This window comes from Somniosus microcephalus, chromosome 1 (assembly GCF_052327205.1).
Source record: "Somniosus microcephalus isolate GS21.2 chromosome 1, FLI_Smic_1.0, whole genome shotgun sequence".
Classification (NCBI taxonomy): domain Eukaryota; kingdom Metazoa; phylum Chordata; class Chondrichthyes; order Squaliformes; family Somniosidae; genus Somniosus; species Somniosus microcephalus.
The window spans coordinates 123,575,422-123,596,662 of NC_140987.1; the positions used below are offsets into that span (position 1 = coordinate 123,575,422).

Consider the following 21,241-nt stretch of genomic DNA (forward strand, 5'->3'; position numbering starts at 1 on the left):
GGATCCTAGCAAGGTTCAAGCCATCTTGAACTGGCCGGGTCCCACGTCGGTTAAGCAGGTTCAGTAGTTCCTGAGATTCGCCAACTTTTACAGACGCTTCATCCGCAACTTCAGCTCCATTGCCGCCTCCCTCTCCGCATTGACCAAGGGCTCGTCTTTATGGTTCAGTTGGTCTTCTGAAGCGGAACGGGCCTTCCAAGAGCTCAGACAACGTTTCACCTCTGCTCCCATTCTGGTACACCCGGACCCCACCCTGCCCTTTATCATAGAGGTGGATGCCTCGGATATTGGAGACGGGGCTGTCCTGTCCCAGCGCTCCCCTAAGGACCAAAAGCTACATCCCTGTGCCTTCTTTTCCCGTCGCCTGAAGCCAGCAGAGAGTAACTACGATGTCGGCAACAGGGAGCTCTTGGCAGTTAAGTTGGTCTTGGAGGAGTGGAGACACTGGTTGGAGGGAGCAGAGCATCCTTTTGTCGTCTGGACCGACCATAAAAATCTGACATATATCCAGGACGCCAAGCGCCTCAACCCTCGGCAGGCCAGGTGGGCTCTCTTCTTTAACCGGTTCAACTTTCTCCTGTCTTACCACCCAGGGTCTCAGAACCTCAAACCGGATGCCCTTTCTCGCCAGTTTGACCTCTCGGAAAAGGACCGGACCCCGGAACCTATCATCCCCAGTTCCTGCATCGTTGCTCCCGTCACATGGGAGATTGAGACTGTGGTGCAAGGGGCCCAACGTCAGGAGGCTGACCCTGGAGGAGGCCCTCCTAACAGCCTTTATGTCCCCAGTCAGGTGCGCGCCCAGGTCCTTCAATGGGGGCACTCTTCTCGATTGACTGGTCATCCTGGGATCCATCGGACTCTCGAGTTCCTTAAGAGGAGGTTCTGGTGGCCCTCTATTGAAGCCGACACCCAGGCCTTTGTCTCCGCTTGTCCCGTCTGTGCCCAGAGCAAGACATCCCAACAACCTCCGCTTGGTCTCCTGCATCCCTTGCCCATCCCCAGCCGTCCCTGGTCTCATATCGCCCTGGATTTCATCACCGGGCTACCTCCATCTGAGGGATTCACTACCATCCTAGTTGTGGTCGATCGCTTTTCCAAGGCTGCTCACTTCATCCCTCTTGTCAAGCTCCCCTCTGCCAGAGAGACTGCCCAGCTGGTTGTCCAGCATGTCTTCCGCCTCCATGGCTTGCCCCTGGATGTCGTCTCTGACCGTGGTCCCCAGTTCTCATCCAGGTTCTGGAAGGCTTTTTGTTCCCTCCTGGGCGCTTCCGTCAGTCTCTCCTCTGGGTTCCACCCACAGTCTAACGGCCAAACTGAGAGAACCAACCAAGATCTGGAGAGGGTGCTAAGAAGCTTTGTGTCCTCCAATCCTTCCACCTGGAGCAAGTATCTGGTCTGGGCAGAGTACGCGCACAATACCCTTCAGAGCTCCTCCACTGGCCTCTCACCATTCGAATGTCAATATGGCCTCCAACCGCCACTCTTCCCTGAACAGGAGAGGGAGGTAGAAGTCCCGGCTGCCCAGGGGTTCGTCCAATGCTGCCGCCGTACCTGGAGGAGGGTCCGATCCGCCTTGCAGCTCGCTTCTTCTCGGCAGAAAGTGCAGGCTGACCGACACCGCCGCCCAGCTCCTCGGTTCCGGACTGGACAGAAGGTCTGGCTGTCTACCCGGAATCTTCCACTCCATGTGGAGTCCCGCAAGTTGGCTCCCCGGTTCATCGGACCTTTTAGGATTTTGGAAAAAGTTAACCCTGTGGCCTACCGGCTCCTCCTTCCTCGGTCGATGAAGATACATCTCATGTTCCACGTCTCTCACCTCAAGCCGGTACTTACCAATCCCTTGGTTCCTGCTTCCAGACCTCCCCGCCCCCCCCCCCGCCCCGCACGATTGATGGTCAGCAAGCCTACACTGTCCGTTGCCTCCTTGATAGTCGCCAGGTTAGGAGGAGCACTCAATACCTGGTCGACTGGGAGGGTTATGGTCCTGAAGGGCGTTCCTGGGTTCCGGCCCGGGACATTTTGGATCCTGAATTCATCAGGGATTTTCGCCGTTGCCACCCTGATCATCCAGGAGGAACGTCAGGAGCCGTTCCTAGGGGAGGGGGTCCTGTGAGGGTACCGGTTAGTTCCCTCAGTAACCCCTAGATGGCACCTTCACTTGTTTGTTTCCCTTTGCTAAATTGTTACTAGCTTACTTATCTGCCTTTTATCAGGTTTATTGGTTTCACCTGTTTTTGCTTGTATTTAAGTTCTGTGGTTTCTTCCCTCTGTGCTCAGTCTTGACAAGCCGTTTGCCTAGTGGTAGCTTGTCTTGAGCTCCTATGTTTGTAACTGTTTACCTATGTGATTCTAGTAAAGTACTTTTATTTAAGACTGCATACCTGCTTCTCGTCTCGTCTGTCTGCACTTGGGTCCAGAACCAGCCTCGCCCTGACATCACCTTTAGACTCTGGTTCTTCACCTGCTGAACTCCTAATGGGTCGCAAGTTGTGCACCACGCTACCCTGCTGTGCAAAAGAAAAGCAGAATAAGGAACTAAGACAGAGACTTCAACTGTTAAAGCTGAAACAGAAATCAAACTATGACAAGTCATCCAAAACTCTGAAACCATTGACAAGGGATGATGTTGTCAGGATTGAGGATCCAGATGCATGGAACAGGAAAGCTACAGTTCTTGAGGAAGTAGGACCAAGGTCATACACTGTTAGAACTGAGGAAGGACAGATTCTCAGGAGGAACCGCCGTTCCCTCCTAAAAACACAAGAGACTATCCAAGAGCAAATCGATGACAATGCCGCAACTGAATCTTGTCACTCACCACCAGAACAATCTAACACAAACACACATACAGGCTCTCATGAAAACACATCAGACTTACCCGTGCTGAGAAGATCCACATGTGAAGTAAAAAAGCCTGATAGACTTAATCTTTGAATACAAAGAAAACTATATTGAAAATGTATTGACTGTTGTGAAGATGTTTATGTCGTTATGATTGATTGATATTGATTGATACTGATTTTGTTTAACCTCAAAGAAAGGGCGATGTAATGATTAGTAACATATCATCCTAGAATGGTACACTAGGTGGAGCTGTATGTATATAAGAGTGGGCTACCCATGATGCACTAGGTTACCCACAAGGCAGTAGTCAAGATGGATGCCTGTACACTAGTCCATATGGCTGAATAAATGACTAGCTCAAGCTAGCTGTTCATAATGAAAACGTCTATTTATTTATGAACATAACAGTTACCTCTAGACTTGACTCTCCAATGTTCTCCTGGCTGGCCTCCCACCTTCCACCCTTCATAAACTTGACCTCATTCAAAACTCTGCTGTCCGAATTCTAACTCACACCAAGTCCCGTTCATTCATCACCCCAGTGCTCGCTGACCTACATTGGCTCCCGGTCTGGCAACGCCTCAATTTTAAAATTCTCATCCTTGTTTTCAAATCTCTCCATGGCCTCGCCCCTCCCTTTCCCTACAACCCTCCAAGATCTCTGCACTCCTCCAATTGGGGCCCATTGCCCATCCCCTATTTTAATCGCTCCACATTAGCGGCTGTGCTTTCAGCTGCCGAGGCCCTAAGCTCTGGAATTCCCTCCCTAAATCTCTGCGCTGTCTACCTCTCTTTCATCCTTTAAGACGCTCCTTAAAACCTACCTCTTTGACCAAGCTTTTGGTCACCTGTCCTAATATCCTATGTGGCTTGGTGTCAAATTATGTTTGATAACGCTCCTGTGAAGTGCCTTGGGACATTTTACTACATTAAAGGCGCTATATAAATGCAAGTTGTTGTTCTTGGTTTCAATACTGGAACAAATCCTAATATTACGGCAGTGGTAACATCATGAAATTACAGCTTTAATACTGTAATATTAACCTTATTCACCAAAACAAAGAGTTTGAAGGTTATTTTATTTTATTAAATCTAAGTTATTGCTTGTCCAATTTTTCTCCTATAACCCTATTTTAACTTTTTATTTTACTTTTTTGCAGCTTTTTGACCCTAATAATTGGCAGAAGGTGATCCCACCAAGTTTGTCGAGTCAGCGGGAAGGCAACTAATTTGCATGTAGCCAGCAGGTGCCACTGCAGATGCATCTCTTGTTCCAGGTAGCCGAGCCACTTCTGGAGTTTCCCAAGAACCCTCACATCCACTGCACCCGCCCCCGCCCCTCACCCCGTGCAATCCTGTAGATTCTTCCATCAGCTTCTGTGTAAGGGCACCAATCTCAATTGAAAAAAAAAACTAACATTTCAACTATCTCTCGGGGTCTGAGCCTCTTCCCCTGCCTAGATCCCCGATGGGGCCCACTACAGCCCATCTGGAAGCCACTTTGCCTTATCTTATTTGGGGTACCAGCATTTAATCCTATGATTGAGCTGGGGAAGCCGGCATTCCCGCTGTAGGAAGTCCATAGCCCTGGGGCTGCCCCCTTGGCATCATTTGCCTTGTAGGGGTGGATGGAGGTTCCACCCTTTACAGGGCAGTCCAAGAGATCCTGAAAACAGCACAACTGGATCCCTACTGTTGCCTGGTGTGTTCCACTGAACTCTCGCCAGAGCAAAGCTAGGAGTCCAGAGGAAGCCCTGAGGAATTTTGGGGCTTTTATGTTCAAATGCTTTATGTCAGCTTTCTCACCTTTAATTCAGAAGATCACGGGGCAGAAATTTGGTATCGCCCCGCTTGGGGCGCTATTATCGGCCGGGCGCAAAGTTTAGCGCCTGACGCTAATTATCGCCTCCGATGTCAAAATTGGCCTTTATCGCCCCTGGAGGTGATTTGAGCGCTAAATCAGGTGCTACACACCTCTCTTAAGGCGCTAACGTCGAGGAGCGAGGCACTACCTCAGAGCGCTGGCGAAGCCCAGGTGATGTCAGTTAGCAATGGAACACAGACAGACTGGCGCCAGCCAGTTCTTAAAGGGGAGGGTCGATCTTGCTGGCCAGCCACACCCTGCTCAATGCAGCCTTGAATCTCGGCCTGGAGAGACCTCTAAAGCAATTGTGCTGGAACCACCAATGGAGAGGCCCAGGGAAAGAGCTCAGCGCTTCAGCGACCAGGCCTTGGTGGCTCTGGTTGGCGCTGTGGAGCGGCGACGGGCACTGCTGTACCACAGAGTGGCAGGAGGCCATTGCCCTGTGAATACAGAAGAGTCTGGAGGGAGGTGGCTCAGCACGTCTCCTCCAGGAGCCTGGTGCCGAGGACCCACACCCAATGTCGTAAGAAGTTCAACGATCTCACTTGGGTGGTGAGGGTGAGTGGCTGCTTTTCAATACCTCTACATCCCTCCATCTCAACTTCACTCTGTGCCCAGAGGGTTTAAAAACCCCAAATTCCCAACACTCATCTAAGACCTATGGCCATCTCATAAAACAGACACACACATTCCACACCTTGCATACATTGAAGGCTATTCAACTATGGGAGGCACATCAGGCAAGCACATGGCTGCATACATTAAGGGCTATTCAACTATGGGAGGTACATCAGGCAAGCACATGGTTGCACATTCACTCAGACGCCGTCCTTTTTCTTGCACCAAGCTCTCTCATAACAGGCTGGAATGGCAACACACGGGAGGCGGACCGGCTGACCTACAGACCCTCAGCGATTTGGAGGCGCGCGTGCACAGGATCGTTGCCAGCCGGGTCATAGGTGCCGTGGCCGCTGGAGAGGTCGACCCCCTTGGGGACAGCAATAGTATGTTCATAAGCTTTCTCTCCTCTCTCATTCCACTTGCCCCTCACAACACCAGCCTTTTACACTTTCAATCCAACTTACGAACTGTCTCCAGTCCTTGCTCCCTTACTGCCCCCCTGTCCTGATGCTAAAGCCACTCTTGTACCTCCCTGCTTTCAGATAGTGAACCACCAGTTGACCAGCCTGTCCCTCAACCAACCAGTGGCAGCGACGCCCCAGGCGAGGAGGAAGAGGAAACAGGAGCTTCACCGCCTGCGTCTCCCGAGGGAGCCCTTTCCGACACTGGGACCACGCCTTCCCTGGAGGGGAGCAGGGGGGAAGGGCCTGATGAGGGCGAAGCTCCGGGACCCAGTGGGCTGCAGCAACGCCATGGGGGTAGGGAAGCTCGGGGGCCAGCAGCTCCCCGGAGGGTGAGTAGGCAAGCGAATCCTGCTGCACAGAACTCAGATGAGGACCGCGCCATTGCGGCCATGAATAGCCAGGCCTTGAGCATGCACACTGAACTCATGGGTGCAATGGCAAGGATGCCCGAAAGCATGGATGGACTGGCTAGGAGTGTGCAGCAGTCTGCTGCAGCACAGGCCGATGCAACGCAACGGCTTACTGCTGCAATTCAGTCATTGGCTGGTGCCATCCAGTCTCAGACTGCTCTCATGCAGTCTCAGATTAATGACATGCAAGCCCTGACTGCTGTCATCCTCGCTGGGTCGGCCACATTGCCCCAGGGCTTTCACGGTGCCGCAGCAGGCCAGCAATCTGTGCTCGAGCAGATTGCTCCAGATGCCGAGGTGCTGCCCCATGGGAGTGCCAGTGTGTCGGTCGAGCAGGAAGATGCTGTCCTCTCTCAGGATGACAGCATTCCTGCTCCCACCACTGGCACTTCCCCATTGCACTTGTCACGGCTTGCAACACAGCCAGCCCAGACTGCTGCGGCCCATGCAGAGTTGGTGCAGTCTGCAGCCGGGCCCTCCAGGCCCAGTGCTGGTCGAGGGTGTCCTTCAAGGGCATCTGTAGTCTCAGGATCTGACATTCAGCAGCCTTCCACCAGCCTTGCTACAGCCACTGGGGCCCCATTACAGAGGAGCAGTAGGGTAGGAAGGAGGGAAGTGTGCAGAGGATGGAGATCACCCTCGAAAGTCAAACAGAAGGAGGCCTAAAGAAATGGTGGGAATGTTTGTGGTAAAGGTCGAGGTTCGTGTGATTACATTTGTTTACTGTTTTGCCATTTCACAGAATCACAGAATCTACAGTGCAGATAGAGGCCATTTCGGCCCATCGAGCCTGCACCGACACATATCCCACCCTATCCCCGTAACCCCACGTATTTAATCCCCTAACACTAAGGGTCAATTTATCATAGCCAAATCAACCTAACCCACACATCTTTGGACTGTGGGAGGAAACCGGAGCACCCGGAGGAAACCCACGCAGACACAGGGAGAATGTGCAAACTCCACACAGACAGTCGCCCGAGGCCAGATTTGAACCTGGGTCCCTGGCGCTGTGAGGCAACAGTGCTAACCACTATGCCACCGTGCCCCGTGCCACCATTTATCTCCATCTTGTGAGAACGAGTTCTGTTAGTTCATGATTTGTTGTGTTGGTTTCTAATTGTCCTGAATAAATGACACACAGAGTTTGTTAAATAAATAAGATTTTGGGCAGGATTTTCATTGGGCCGTGCAGGCGGGATTGGAGGCGTGTGGGGGGTTAAAATCTCGAAATCGGGGGGCATGAACCTTCCCGCCCCCAACCCGCCTCCATGCCAGTTTCAAAGGAGGCGGATACCCAACCTGTGCCTGGAGCCGCCTCCCCGAGGCGGGAAGGGGATTAGTGTCAATTAACTGCCTGTTAACAGGCAGTTTTTAGCCTAATCACTATTTTTATTCCTGAAGTGTGGGATTCCCAACGGCTCCAAACTACGCCAAGTTAGCGAGGCGGATCGTTGGGCTGAAGGGCTTGGAGGGTTTGAGATGTCCGGTGTTCACGTGAGTGATGGGTGCATGAGTGAAGAGGTAAGTGTGTTTGGTGTGTGTAAAGTGTTTAAAGAAGTTTTACTTACCTTTACTTACCTTTATAGCCTTCCTTTCTTCAGGTCTCGGGAGTCCCTCATCTCACCGGCACAGAAAGCAGAATGGCCGCGAGCTGTCAAAAGTTGCAGCATTCAGCTTTCTGTTCTGGAGAGATCTCTAAATCAGCCTGAGAGGAAGGAATTAACTTGGAGTACAGATTGTCAGTGTTTGACAGCTTCAAAGAGCTGTCAAACGCTGATATTTCATCTGTCAAAAGTTCTTGACAGATGAAATGTCAATCTGTGCCGTCACCTGTTGCCGAGTGCCTCTTAATCTTAATTGGCCTGCTGAGCCTGCTGGGTGGGCTCAACAAGGTCAATCAAGTGAAAATCAAGTGGGTTGGCCACAACTCGATGGAGGCGGGACTACAACCCCAGAAGTCCCACCTCCTACACGCCTCCAGTATCAAAATCCAGCCCTTTATATTCAAAATTTACCTTTTTGGTCTTTGGAATTGTTACATTGTTATAGTATCACATCGTTAAATGGAACTATTTTGGTATGGAACTACTTTGGTATGGTGTAGTTATATTGCTATGTGGCACACTGTGCACGGGCAGTGCACAGTGCAGCGTCGGACATCTTGTACCACTCCGCACCATGCGGCAGCACAGAAACAAGGCAAGAATACAGCTAGTAAAAGCAGTAACTAAAATAGCTAAAAGTGTCTGTATTATTTCTAGTATAAGAACACAAGGAGACACAACATGGTGGCAGCGGTATAAGTGAGTAAAAAATTTGTGCTATACGAACTACGAATAAGACGAAAAGTGATTTTATGAGCTGATTGTGAGTGCCGATGTCTGCGGTGATTTGAGAGTGAATCGTATGGGAAACTAAAATGATGACTGTGCAAATGCAACCCCTCATGAACTGGGAAGCCGACGATATAGTAGACGCATTCCGCAAGTTCAAACAGAAATGTGAGCTTACATTCAAAAGCTTCCTGAAGGGCGCTACCAATGAGGAAATGGTTAGTTACGTTCTGTTGTGGACAGGAGAAAAAGGTCTAGATTTGTATAATAGCTGGAGTTTGACTGAAGAGGAAAAGGAAAACCCTGCGACAATTTTTGATAAATTCAGCAACCATCTAGAGCCTAAATCCAATCACCGTATACACAGACACAAATTCCAGAGTCTAAGACAGGAACCCGGTGAAACAGCTGACAATTTCCTGACAAGGCTGAGAAATGAAGCCAGCAAGTGTAAATTTAAGGAAATGGAAGAAAGGCTTGTGGACCAGCTAATATGGGGGTCAGCGCATGTAGAGGTACAAAAAGCCCTGATAGGAAAAGAAAAGCTCGGAATAACAGAGGCTGTAGATACTGCGAGAGATCATGAAGCCATGAAGCAGCAAATGAAAACGCTGATTTCTCAAACGGCTGACATGTGGATGGCTTCTGAGACAGACAAGAGAGTGGATGCAGTGAGAGAAAAGTACAACACACAAAGACATGCACATGACAACGGGGGAAACGTGCAGAAATTGTGGAAGACCGCACGATTACACAGACAAGAGGAAATGTCCAGTATATGGAACAAGCTGCAATGCATGTGGCAAATTAAAGCATTGGGAAAAGAGGTGTAGAACGAAGAAAGAAGGAACATACATCAAAAACAAAGGTGGACAGCAGAACCAGAGAAAGAAACACAATATCCATGCCATGGATGAGCAGGATGATGATGATGATCACGACAATGCACTAAACATCGAAACCATAAAGATACAGCTTCATGAGATGTCCAGAGCAGAAAATACTCAGAGGAGAGAATTGCACACCATCATCCAAATCAAAAAAAAGGTCAAAGGTCGGCCCCAAACCATCAACTTAAAGTTGAAGCTGGACACAGGGGCTCAGAGCAACATTCTCCCATTGAGACTGTACCAGCAGATCTTTCCCGAAAACCTGAGAGAAGATGGCTACCTGAAAAATGGCTGTTTAAAGGCAAGTAATGTCACGCTGACAGCATACGGGGGGAGTGAGATTAAACAACTCGGAATAACCTTTATCAAAGGGACACATAAAAGAAAGAACATCAACTGCATGTTCTATGTCACCGACACTGAGGGGCCAGCGATCCTGGGATTAAACAGCTGCGAGAAGTTGAGATTGATCTCAGTGCATCACGAGCTGATGGAAATGCCACTGAAGATAGACAGCAACACCCCACTGGAGAACCGCCCACAAATCAAGAGTAAAAAAGACTTGATAGACATGTATCTGGAATGTTTCGATGATACAGTGGGATGTTTCGGAGATTTCCAATACCACATCACCATCGATCCAGAGGTAAAGCCCGTTATCCATGCTCCACGAAAAGTACCCATCGAGCTGAAGACAAAGCTTGAAAGAGATCTAAAGGAGATGGAAGAAAAGGGAGTGATCATAAAGGTCACTGAACCCACAGACTGGGTAAACTCAATTGTGGTACGAGAAAAGCCAAACGGGCATCTCAGAATATGTTTGGACCCCAAAGATCTAAACCAGGCGATAAAGAGGGACCACTAGCCCACCCCAACGCTGGAGGAGATTACGCCATCACTGGCAGGAGCCAAGGTTTTCTCAAAACTAGATGCCAGAAATGGATATTGGAACGTGAAGTTGGATGACGAATCAACAACACTGACAACATTCAACACACCATTTGGGCGTTACAAATTCCTACGGCTACCATTCGGGCTAAAGGTCAGTCAAGATATCTTTCAACAGAAAATAGACGAGACATACAGAGGCTGTGAAGGAGCTATAGGAATAGCTGATGATATTCAGATCTATGGAGCAGATGAAAGAGACCATGACATGCACCTACATGAGGCCATGGAGAGTACCAGGAAGGCTGGCATCAAGTTAAATGCAGATAAGTGCATAGTTAAAGTCAAGGAATGCCAATTCTTTGGTATGATTTATACACCAGAGGGAGTCAAGCCAAATCCAGAGAAGATTGCGGCGATTGCTGAAATGAAACCACCCAAAGACAAGAAAGAGCTGAGGAGTTACATCGGCTTGGTCCAATACATGAGTTCTTTCATCCCACACATGTCAGAACATACAACAAATCTCAGAGAGCTATTGAAAGAAGACGCCGAATACCAGTGGTCTGAATCACACGAAAGGAATTTCAAACAACTTAAAGAACTGTTGTGCAAAGAAACAAGTCTGTCATATTATGACAGAAGAAAACCAGTCACTCTGCAAGTAGACGCTTCTACCAGAGGACTAGGGGCAGCTCTGGTGCAAGAAGGAAAGCCGATAGCTTTCGCATCAAAGGCCTTGACGTCAGCCGAGATGAGATACGCCAACATAGAAAGAGAACTATTAGCAGTAGTGTACGGATGCGAGAAATTCCATACATACCTATATGGCAGGCGATTTACAATAGAGAGTGACCATCGTCCACTAGAACAGATCTATAAGAAGAATCTGTGCAAAGCGCCTGCAAGACTGCAAAGACTACTTCTAAGGATCCAAAGCTATGACTTCATGATTAAATATAAGCCAGGAAAGGAAATGATGCTAGCAGATGCGTTGTCTCGATTGTCACCATATGACAAACACGAGGTGGAGGGCCTAACAGTAAAAATCCACCACCTAGTGAATGTTACCCCTACAAAGCTCAGTCAAATCAGAGGTGAGACTAGGAAAGATGAGGAGTTGCAACTACTCACACAACAAGTAATACAGGGGTGGCTGGAGAGAATACAGCAGGTACAGGCGACAATTCATCAATACTGGACGATTAAAGGTGATATTAATCACAGAAATCACACAGTGCAGATAGAGGCCATTTCGGCCCATCGAGCCTGCACCGACACATATCCCACCCGATCCCCGTAACCCCTACACCAACACATAACCCACCCTATCCCCGTAACCCCATGTATTTAATCCCCCTAACACTAAGGGTCAATTTTATCATAGCCAATCAACCTAACCCGCACATCTTTGGACTGTGGGAGGAAACCGGAGCACCCGGAGGAAACCCACGCAAACACGGGGAGAATGTGCAAACTCCACACAGACAGTCACCCGAGGCCGGATTCGAACCCGGGTCCCTGGCGCTGTGAGGCAACAGTGCTAACCACTATGCCACCGTGCTGCAGTAGAAGACGGTATTCTCCTTGCTGGATCGAGGATCATCGTGCCAAAGACGATGCAGACACAACTTCTCCATCTCATATATGAAGGCCACATGGGAATGGAGAAATGCAAGCTGAGAGCCAGATCAGCTGTATACTGGATAGGCATGTACAAAAATATCGAACAGATGGTCTCTGCATGTGGTATATGCCAGAAATACAGAAATGCACAACAGAAAGAGGAGATGACACCTAGTGAAATACCATCAAGACCATGGCACACTGTTGGGGCAGATCTCTTCATGTGCAATCAAGACTGGTATCTCATAGTGGCAGATTACTATTCCAAGTTTCCTTTTGTGAGAAGGATGAAAGACTTGAGAGCCACAACTACCACCAGGATTACAAAGAACTTGTTTGCTGAACAAGGAATCCCGGAAAAGGTAATCTGTGACAATGGAACCCAGTTCACATCGAGTGAATTCAGAGCTCTGGCAGAAAAGTATGGGTTCAAAATAGTAACCTCATCCCCATGTTTCCCAAGGGGACACGGGTTCATTGAAAGACAGATCCAGACTGTCAAGAGAACTCTCATCATAAGTAGTGAGATGGAGGAAGACCAAGACCTTGCCCTCCTATCACTCAGATCAACACCACTGAAAGCCGACATGAAATCACCTGCGGAATTGCTGAATGGGAGGAAGTTTAAGACTACACTACCAGCAAAAATACATCCTCCCCAGGACCAGGAGGACTTTAAACAAAAGCTGGCAGAAGCACAAATCGTAGGATGCAAACATTACGATAAACATGCAAAGACGCTACCAGAATTGCTGAATGGACAATCAGTGCATGTGCAAGACCCGGTGTTGAAAACCTGGAATCCAGCTAAGGTCATTGGAAAAGCTGATACTCCAAGGTCCTACTTCGTAGAGACTGAACCTGGTAACCAATACAGATGGAACAGACTCCACATCAGACCTTCACCTGAACTGGATAAGCAGCAGACAACATCAGCAACATTGACAACACCAGCTACCACAAGCAGTACAACACCAGAAGCAAGCGCTACAAATCAAACAACCACGAGCATGCACACTCCAACTCCAAAGGCGACAGCAACAACAACAATGAGAGCGGAACACACCAAAACACCGCAGAGAGGAATGGTCACCACCAAATCCACAAGATGGAGGGACAACATCCAACCATCTGAGCGATATCGCGAATAAAAAAAAAACTCACGATTCTTTGTAGTTGATAATAATAGTTTAGATATAATATTTGTTAATTTAAATTGTTAAATTTCATGTTTTAGTTTTTGAGAAAGAGGGATGTTACATTGTTATAGTATCACATCGTTAAATGGAACTACTTTGGTATGGAACTACTTTGGTATGGTGTAGTTATATTGCTATGTGGCGCACTGTGCACGGGCAGTGCACAGTGCAGCGTTGGACATCTTTTACCACTCTGCACCATGCCGCAGCACAGAAACAAGGCAAGAATACAGCTAGTAAAAGCAGTAACTAAAATGAGCTAAAAGTGTCTATTATTTATAGTATAAGAACACAAGGAGACACAGCAGGAATCATTCCAGCTTTGGATGGGCAATAGCGGGTGCGGGTTGCTTTCCATGATGTTGTTCTCCATGCCAGAATCCATCTTCTGAGTAGGGGCCTGGAAGTGGCTTGTTATCAGTCGTTGACGGACGGCCCTTGCAGTGCCAACATTGCGCACCTCCCTCCCATGTTGGTACTGCTGCTGATCATCCTCCTCATCCTCCTCCTCCTCTTCCTCCTCCTCCTCCTCAGGTGGTGCAACAGCCCCTGGTGGCATTGGCTGGGTCCTCAGGATTGCCAGGTTGTGAAGCATGCAGCACACAACTATGAACAGGGAGACTCGCTCAGGAGAGTACTGCAGGGCTCCTCCGGAGTGGTCCAGACAGTGGCACTGTTGCTTCAGCACACCGATCGTCTGCTCAATTATGTTCCTGGTGGTGATATGGCTCTCATTATACTGCAGCTCAGCAGGGGTGTCGGGGTTATGGAGCGGTGTCATCAGTCAGGTGCAGAGTGGATAACCCTTGTCCCTGAGGAGCCATCCACTTGGGTGATGTGGTGTCTGGAAAAGGCCTGGCACACCAGTCTGGTGCAGGATGAAAGCATCGTGGCTGCTGCCAGGATAACGGGTATTGATGGTGAGTATGAGCTGTCTGTGGTCACAGACCAACTGCACATTTAAAGAGTGGAAGCCCTTGCGGTTCCGAAATACCTCTGCATTTTCATGCGGTGCCCGGAATGCCACATGCGTGCAGTCAATGACACCCTGCACCATGGGGAAGCCCGCTATCCTAGCAAAGCCACATGCGCGTTCATGCTGTTTGGCCCGGGTCATGGGGAAAGAGATGAACTGGCATCTCCTTTTATACAGGGCATTTGTCACCTCCCGGATACAACAATGGACAGCGAACTAGGAGATATTGGCGATGTCCCCAGTAGAAACGTGAAAGGAGCCGCTGGCATAAAAATTCAGAGCCACTGTCACCTTCACTGCCACCGACAGAGATGTCCTGTTCCTCAGTTAAGGCTGCAGATTTGGTTGCAGCAGGTGGCAGAGCTCAGTGACCACCTCCTTGCTGATGCGCAACCTGCGCAAACACTGCTCCTCAGACAATTGAATGTAGGAGAATTGTTCCCGGAATAGGGGTAAGGTCTCCTGTGCAGAGACCTGTTGGTCCTCCTCCCTCTGGCCATGTTTGCCACTCTCTCTGTGTCTCTGCTGCTTCCGATTCTGCAGGCGCAGGACGACACCCCAATTCAGTGCAGCCCTCTTGGTCTCTTCTAAATCGCTGGAATGAAGGTCAAATCAAAATGAACCTGCAAAGTGCTGCTCAGGACCCAAAACTCCTTCACGCAGCATTGAATCTCTCCAGAAGTCTCTCTCCCCCTCAGAATGGGTGTGCAAAAATTTCGCTGACAAGAAAAGGCTGGAAGCGGTCGCCTTTAAATAGCGCTCCCTCAGCCCCTTCCCGACTTCAAAACGTTCCCCTCTACCTGTTGTTGCTAGCGGCAGGCGGAATGGCAGGGGGCGCGACTCAATATCTGGTCTGGGGCGTTGCACGCTCGACTGACGTCATGATCTGCGGGTGCAGGAGATCGTGGTGGTAGTGTTTAGCGCCACCGCAAAATGTCTGGTCAATTTCGCGAGCGGCGCTAACATCGCCGTGCTTGGGTGCCAACTTCCTAGCACCCCGCGGAGGCAGTAACTGGAGGCGCTAAGCAACCGAATTTCTCCCCCATATGAGTTCAAGCCCCACTCCAGTACATCAAGGTTGACAGTCTAATGCAATACTGAGAGAGTGCTGCAATTTCATAGGTGCCTCCTTCAGAGGAGATGTTAAACTGAGGCCTCAGGTGGTCATCAAAGGTACTTTGGCACTTTTCAAAGAAGAGCAGGGAGTTCTGGTCGGGTCACAGCCAACAGTCTCCCCTCAACCAATACTGCCATTAATTGAATATTCATTACATTGCAGTTTTTTTTAGATCTTTCAGTGTGTAAAATGGTAACCCTGTTCACATGCAATGACTGCACTGTATGTGAAGCACTTTGGGACATTTGATAAAGCACTCTATAAATGTAAGCCTCTGAAATACAATCAACCATCCTCTAGTTGAGATCCAAATCATCTGAGGTTGGCTCTGATTGGTTCGAAATTGACTCAAAAGGCCTATTTTCCAACTAACTGAGGCTGAGGACTGTAAAAATCGACAGGGTAATGATACAGATGCAACCAAATCTGCTTGTCATGCATTTTTAAATCAGCAAACTAAAACCCCACTACTCAGAGTTATCTAGCTAACAGCCTTGACAGTGCACTCATACCCTAAGATAACAAGGTCTATCTTTATAAAACATTCAATAGCTCCTTAGGTTCATCTCTTGAGCATCTTTCACTCAGACATATCTAATGTTAATAATGTTAATATTTTCTCCAACTCGGTGTACTTCCACTTCCAGACTTTTTTTTAACATATTATTTTATTCCAATTTTCCTCTCCTATTCCCCCTCGCCCCTCCCCCTTCAGTTGCAGGTCCTGACTCTTGAGGTCTTGTTCTACAGGCACTGGAAACCCTCATGTACCTTTCCCAAGTAAGTATTCTTTATGTGTGAGTCTAAACGGTAAAGGGTTGGAGCCTCATCTACACACATCAGTGGATTCATAATGGACAGAAAATGTGGGCAGCCTGCTCATGATTTTCTAATAAGTGCAGTCAATGGGCGAGGCTTCCCACCAGTGGAACAAGCTCTAAAAAGGACTTCCTAAGTTTGAGCAGGCTATTCAACTATAGATGGCATCACAGCAGCCTTTGATTCTGTCCTCAAGTGATATCCACACATGTGGACCTTACAGCAGGGGTCAATGGATAGTGATCAGGAGCAGGAATATAGGCTGGATTTTCCCCTTCCTAGACCTTGGGAATAAGTCAATTTGGGTACCCCAAATACTGACTTTGCTAGATCAGTTAACTCAGCATAAACCAGCGATGAACCTGAAACATTCTGATCTGTATGGCCAGTGGCACCTTTACCCACAAAGCAATTGGAGAAGCTAATTCCGACTGTTGATGTTAAACAAAAGCTTCTTCTCTTCAGCAATACCTCTCTTATGGCAGCCAGGCTTATAGACGGCAGACACTAATGTTCTGGTTTCTTCTTCAGTGTCATGTATTTTGTCTATGTTTCAGTATATTTGTACTGTAGTAGCTGATATACCTATCAATTCATCCAATGAAAAGCGACGAGTTAAGAAAGTAACTATAGGTTTTTATTGGCTAAATAACAGAGCCCACCCTCGTGGGTGATCGGATCCAACAAGGAGGAATACCAGCCAGTCGACCACCTTTATACCTGGGCAAGTAGGTGGAGCCATGGGCGGAGTCAGCAGTGGTCAGCCCAGGTATAACAGCGCGACAAGAGGCGACCTCGTGTAGTGATACAACAGTGTAAACAGTGATAACCATAGTGTAACGATATAACAGTGATAACCATAGTGTAACGATAGTGAACGATAAAAGTGGTTTACCACATTCACCCCTTGTTTAGATTTGAGTCCGGCGGGGTGAAGTGTACTACCAGTTCGGGTATGTCAGTCTGTCCGGAGGCCTCGTAAGCCTTTCTGATCGGCGCAGCAGCGGCGGCGGTGTTGCAGTCTCCGGTGTTAATGCTGGTGTCTGCGTGGTTGACGAAGGCTCGTGGGGTTCCGGCATGCCGTCTACCTGGGCTGGATTTGGGGGGGTGGTGGGGGGTAACGGTGGTGTCTCAGGGGTGCCCGAGGGTGCAAGGTCTCGTAAGGAGACTGTGTCCTCCCGCCCGTCTGGGTATGCCACGTAGGCGTACTGGGGGTTGGCGTGCAGGAGGACCACCCTCTCGACCAGGGGGTCCGTTTTATGGGCCCTCACATGCTTTCGCAGTAAGACGGGCCCCCGAAGAAGTCAGCCAAGTTGGCAGCGTGGTTCCCGTAGTCGATTTCCTGGGGAAAACAAACATTCGTTCATGGGGGGTGGCGTTAATGGCAGTGCAAAGCAGTGACCGGATGGAATGCAGCGCTGCCGGGAGGACTTCCTGCCAGCGAGAGGTTGGGAGGCCCTTAGACTTTAAGGCTAAGGGAACGGCCTTCCAGACAGTCGCGTTCTCTCTTTCCACCTGGCCGTTCCCTCGGGGGTTGTAGCTGGTGGTCCTGCTTGCAGCGATACCTCTCGCTAATAGGAACTGGCGAAGTTCCTCGCTCATGAAGGAGGAGCCCCGGTCGCTATGTATATAGTTCGGGAACCCGAACAAGGCGAAGAGGTCATTCAGGCATTTGATGACCGTGGTGCTGGTCATGTCTGGGCAGGGGAAGGCAAAGGGGAAATGGGAGTACTCATCAATGATGTTGAGGAAGTACACATTACGGTCAGAGGACAGGAGGGGCCCCTTAAAATCGATGCTCAAGCGCTTGAAGGGGCGGGTGGCCTTGATCAGGCTTGCTCTGTCCGGCCTAAAGAAATGCGGTTTGCATTCGGCACAGGTTTGGCAGTTCCTGGTCATGGTCCTGACCTCCTCGATGGAGTATGGCAGGTTGCGGGCCTTAATGAAGTGGTAAAGTCTGGTGACCCCGGGGTGGCAGAGGTCGTTGTGGAGGGTCTGCAGTCTATCAGTTTGCACGTTGGCGCATGTACTTCGTGATAGAGCATCTGGGGGTTCGTTCAGTTTACCAGGCCGGTACAAGATATCATAATCATAGGTGGAGAGCTCGATTCTCCACCTCAAGATCTTGTCGTTCTTGATTTTGCCCCTCAGCTTGTTATTAAACATAAAAGCGACCGAACGCTGGTCGGTGAGGAGGGTAAATCGTTTGCCTGCCAGGTAATGCCTCCAGCGTCGTACAGCCTCCACGATCGCCTGGGCCTCCTTCTCGACCGAAGAGTGTCGGATCTCAGGGCCCTGGAGGGTCCTTGAGAAGAAGGCCACCGGTCTCCCCTCCTGGTTGAGGGTTGCGGCTAGGGCGAAGTCGGATGCATCGCTCTCCACTTGGAAAGGGATAGACTCATCCACCGCGTGCATTGTGGCCTTAGCAATGTCTCCCTTAATGAGGGAGAAGGCTGCGCACGCTTCTGCCGTCAGGGGGAAGGAGGTGGACTTCATGAGGGGTCTGGCTTTGTCCGCATAATTTGGCACCCATTGGGCATAGTAGGCGAAGAGCCCCAGGGTTCTCTTCAGCGCCTTTGGACAGTGGGGGAGGGGAAGCTCCATGAGGGGGCGCATTCTTTCGGGGTCGGGGCCGATGACTCCGTTCTCTACTACGCAGCCGAGGATGGCAAGGCGCGAGGTGTTAAACACACATTTCTCCTTATTGTAGGTGAGGTTCAGCCGTTGGGCCGTACGGAGGAATCTTTCCAGATTAACATCGTGGTCCTGCCGGTCGCGGCCGCAGATGGTGACGTTATCTAGATAGGGGAACGTGGCGTGCAGCCCATTCTGGTCAACCATCCGGTCCATCTACCTTTGGAAGACCGAAACCCCGTTGGTGACCCACCACCCCCCCAAATCCAGCCCAGGTAGAGGCGGCCGTTCGCCTCGAAGGCTGTATACTGGCGGTCCTCAGGGCGGATCGGGAGTTGGTGATAGGCCGACTTAAGGTCGATGGTGGAGAATACCCGGTACTGCGCAATCTGATTGACCATATCAGATATGCGGGGAAGGGGGTATGCGTCCAGCTGGGTGTACCGGTTTATGGTTTGGCTGTAGTCGATGATTAGGCGGTTTTTGTCGCCGGTCTTAACGACTACGACCTGGGCACGCCAGGGGCTGTTGCTCCTCTCGATGATGCCCTCCTTCAGGAGACGCTGCACCTCACAGCTAATAAAAGCTCTGTCCCCGGCGCTGTACCGCCTGCTCTTGGTGGCGACGGGTTTACAGTCGCGGGTGAGGTTAGCGAACAGGGAGGGGGGCGGGACCTTGAGGGTGGATAGGCCGCAGGTGGTATGCGGTGGGCGGTTTAAAGGCTGCTGGTTGTCGACTGTGAGTGGGGGGAGGGGTCCACTGTATGCCAAAGTGACACTTTGCAGGTGGGATTGGAAGTCCAGCCCTAGTAGGACGGCAGCGCAGAGCTGGAGCAGGACGAGGAGTTTAAAATTTTTATACTCCGTGCCCCTAACCGACAGGGTCACAATACAGTAGCCGCTGATGTCTGTAGAATGGGACCTCGATGCCATCGAGATCCGGTTGCGCGTTGGCCGGACAGTGAGGGAGTAGTGGCTCACCGTGTCTGGATGTATGAAACTCTCCGTGCTTCCGCTGGCGAACAGGCAGGTCGTGGTGTGGCCGTTTACTTTGATGTCCATCATGGACTTGGACAGGTGATGCGGGCGAGCTTGGTCCAGTGTGACGGAGGCTAGTGTATGGCTGAGCGAGCTGCTGTAGTCTGCGGGTGAGGCGGTGGCCGGGTCTGGCGACAAGGTGGCAGTCAACTGTGGTGGACAAAATGGCGGCGCCCACGAGGTTAAATAAGATGGCTGCCCCCACAGCTCACATGAGGCATTGCTGGTGTCGGTTGCCTTGATCAAAGATGGCCGCCCCCACGACTCACACGAGGGGATACTGGCATCTGTGGCCTGGATGAAAGATGGCCGCCCACACAATTCGCATGAGGCACTGCTGGCGTCTGTGGCTCTCCCCCTGCAGGCCTTAGCGAAGTGGCCTTTCTTCTGGCAATGGGAGCAAGTCGCGTTTCTCGCAGGGCAGCGCGTCCTCGGGTGTTTCGCCTGGCCACAGAAGAAGCAGCCGGCGGCCCGATCGCGGGGGTCCGATGTTGCAGCCGGTACCGGGGGTGGCGGTCCCGATCAGTTCTGGGACGCCGACGCTGAGGTAGGTCCCGGAGGCGGCGTTGCGAGGGGTATTGCGGCCGGGGTCGGGCCGGAGTCCCAGGGTCGCGCAGTACAGTACCTGGAATACGCCTCGAGGTCCCGATGGGCCACTTCCAGGGAGCGGGCGAGGGCTGCAGCTGTGTTCAGGTCGAGGTCCTTTGATTCGAGCAGTCTTTGCCGTGAGTAGTCGGACTGAAGGCCTTTCACGAAGGCATCGCGGATATTCTCTTCAGTATTTTCTGCAGCCGTTACCGCTTTAAAGTCACAGTCCCTGCCGAGTGTTTGTAGCGCCCGTAAAAATTCATCTACAGACTCTCCTGGCTGTTGCGGGCGGGATCTTAGGAGGTGTCTGGCATACATAGAATTTACCGGGCTCCGGTACTGCTGTTTCAGCAGGTTGATGGCGGCCTCGTATGTAGTAAGGTCCTGTATGAGTGCGAATACTTTAGGGCTCACTTGGGCGGTCAGCACTCTTAGTTTGGATCTCTGAGGCACGCCGGATTCTCCCAGGTAGGATTCGAAACAGCTCAGCCAGTGTTTGAAGTCGAGGGCTGAGTTTGCTGCCTGTGGGTTTAGATCCAGGTACGGCGGTCGGAGGGCTCGCAGCCAGGCCGGCTGCTGTGGCTGTTGTAGCTGGGCGTCTGACTGGTCTGACGGTTCATTGGACATTTTTAAAATTTAGCCAATAAAATTGATATACCTATCAATTCATCCAATGAAAAGCGACAAGTTAAGAAAGTAACTATAGGTTTTTATTGGCTAAATAACAGAGCCCACCCTCGTGGGTGATCGGATCCAACAAGGAGGAATACCAGCCAGTCGACCACCTTTATACCTGGGCAAGTAGGTGGAGCCATGGGCGGAGTCAGCAGTGGTCAGCCCAGGTATAACAGCGTGACAAGAGGCGACCTCGTGTAGTGATACAACAGTGTAAACAGTGATAACCATAGTGTAACGATATAACAGT

The 21,241-nt window shown here is 50.3% G+C and overlaps 1 long non-coding RNA gene across 2 annotated transcripts in view; it reads left to right on the top strand.

Moving 5' to 3' along the window:
• LOC147124341 (uncharacterized) overlaps positions 1-21,241 on the top strand; it is a 74,634-nt gene that overhangs the window by 40,708 nt on the left and 12,685 nt on the right. Inside the window, exon 2 of one of the 2 annotated variants that reach the window (XR_015079761.1) lies at positions 15,954-16,018. The exons of the other annotated variant lie outside the window; for it this stretch is intronic. This is a non-coding gene — a long non-coding RNA (uncharacterized LOC147124341). The remainder of the gene's footprint in view (positions 1-15,953; positions 16,019-21,241) is intronic. 2 annotated transcript variants of the gene reach the window in all.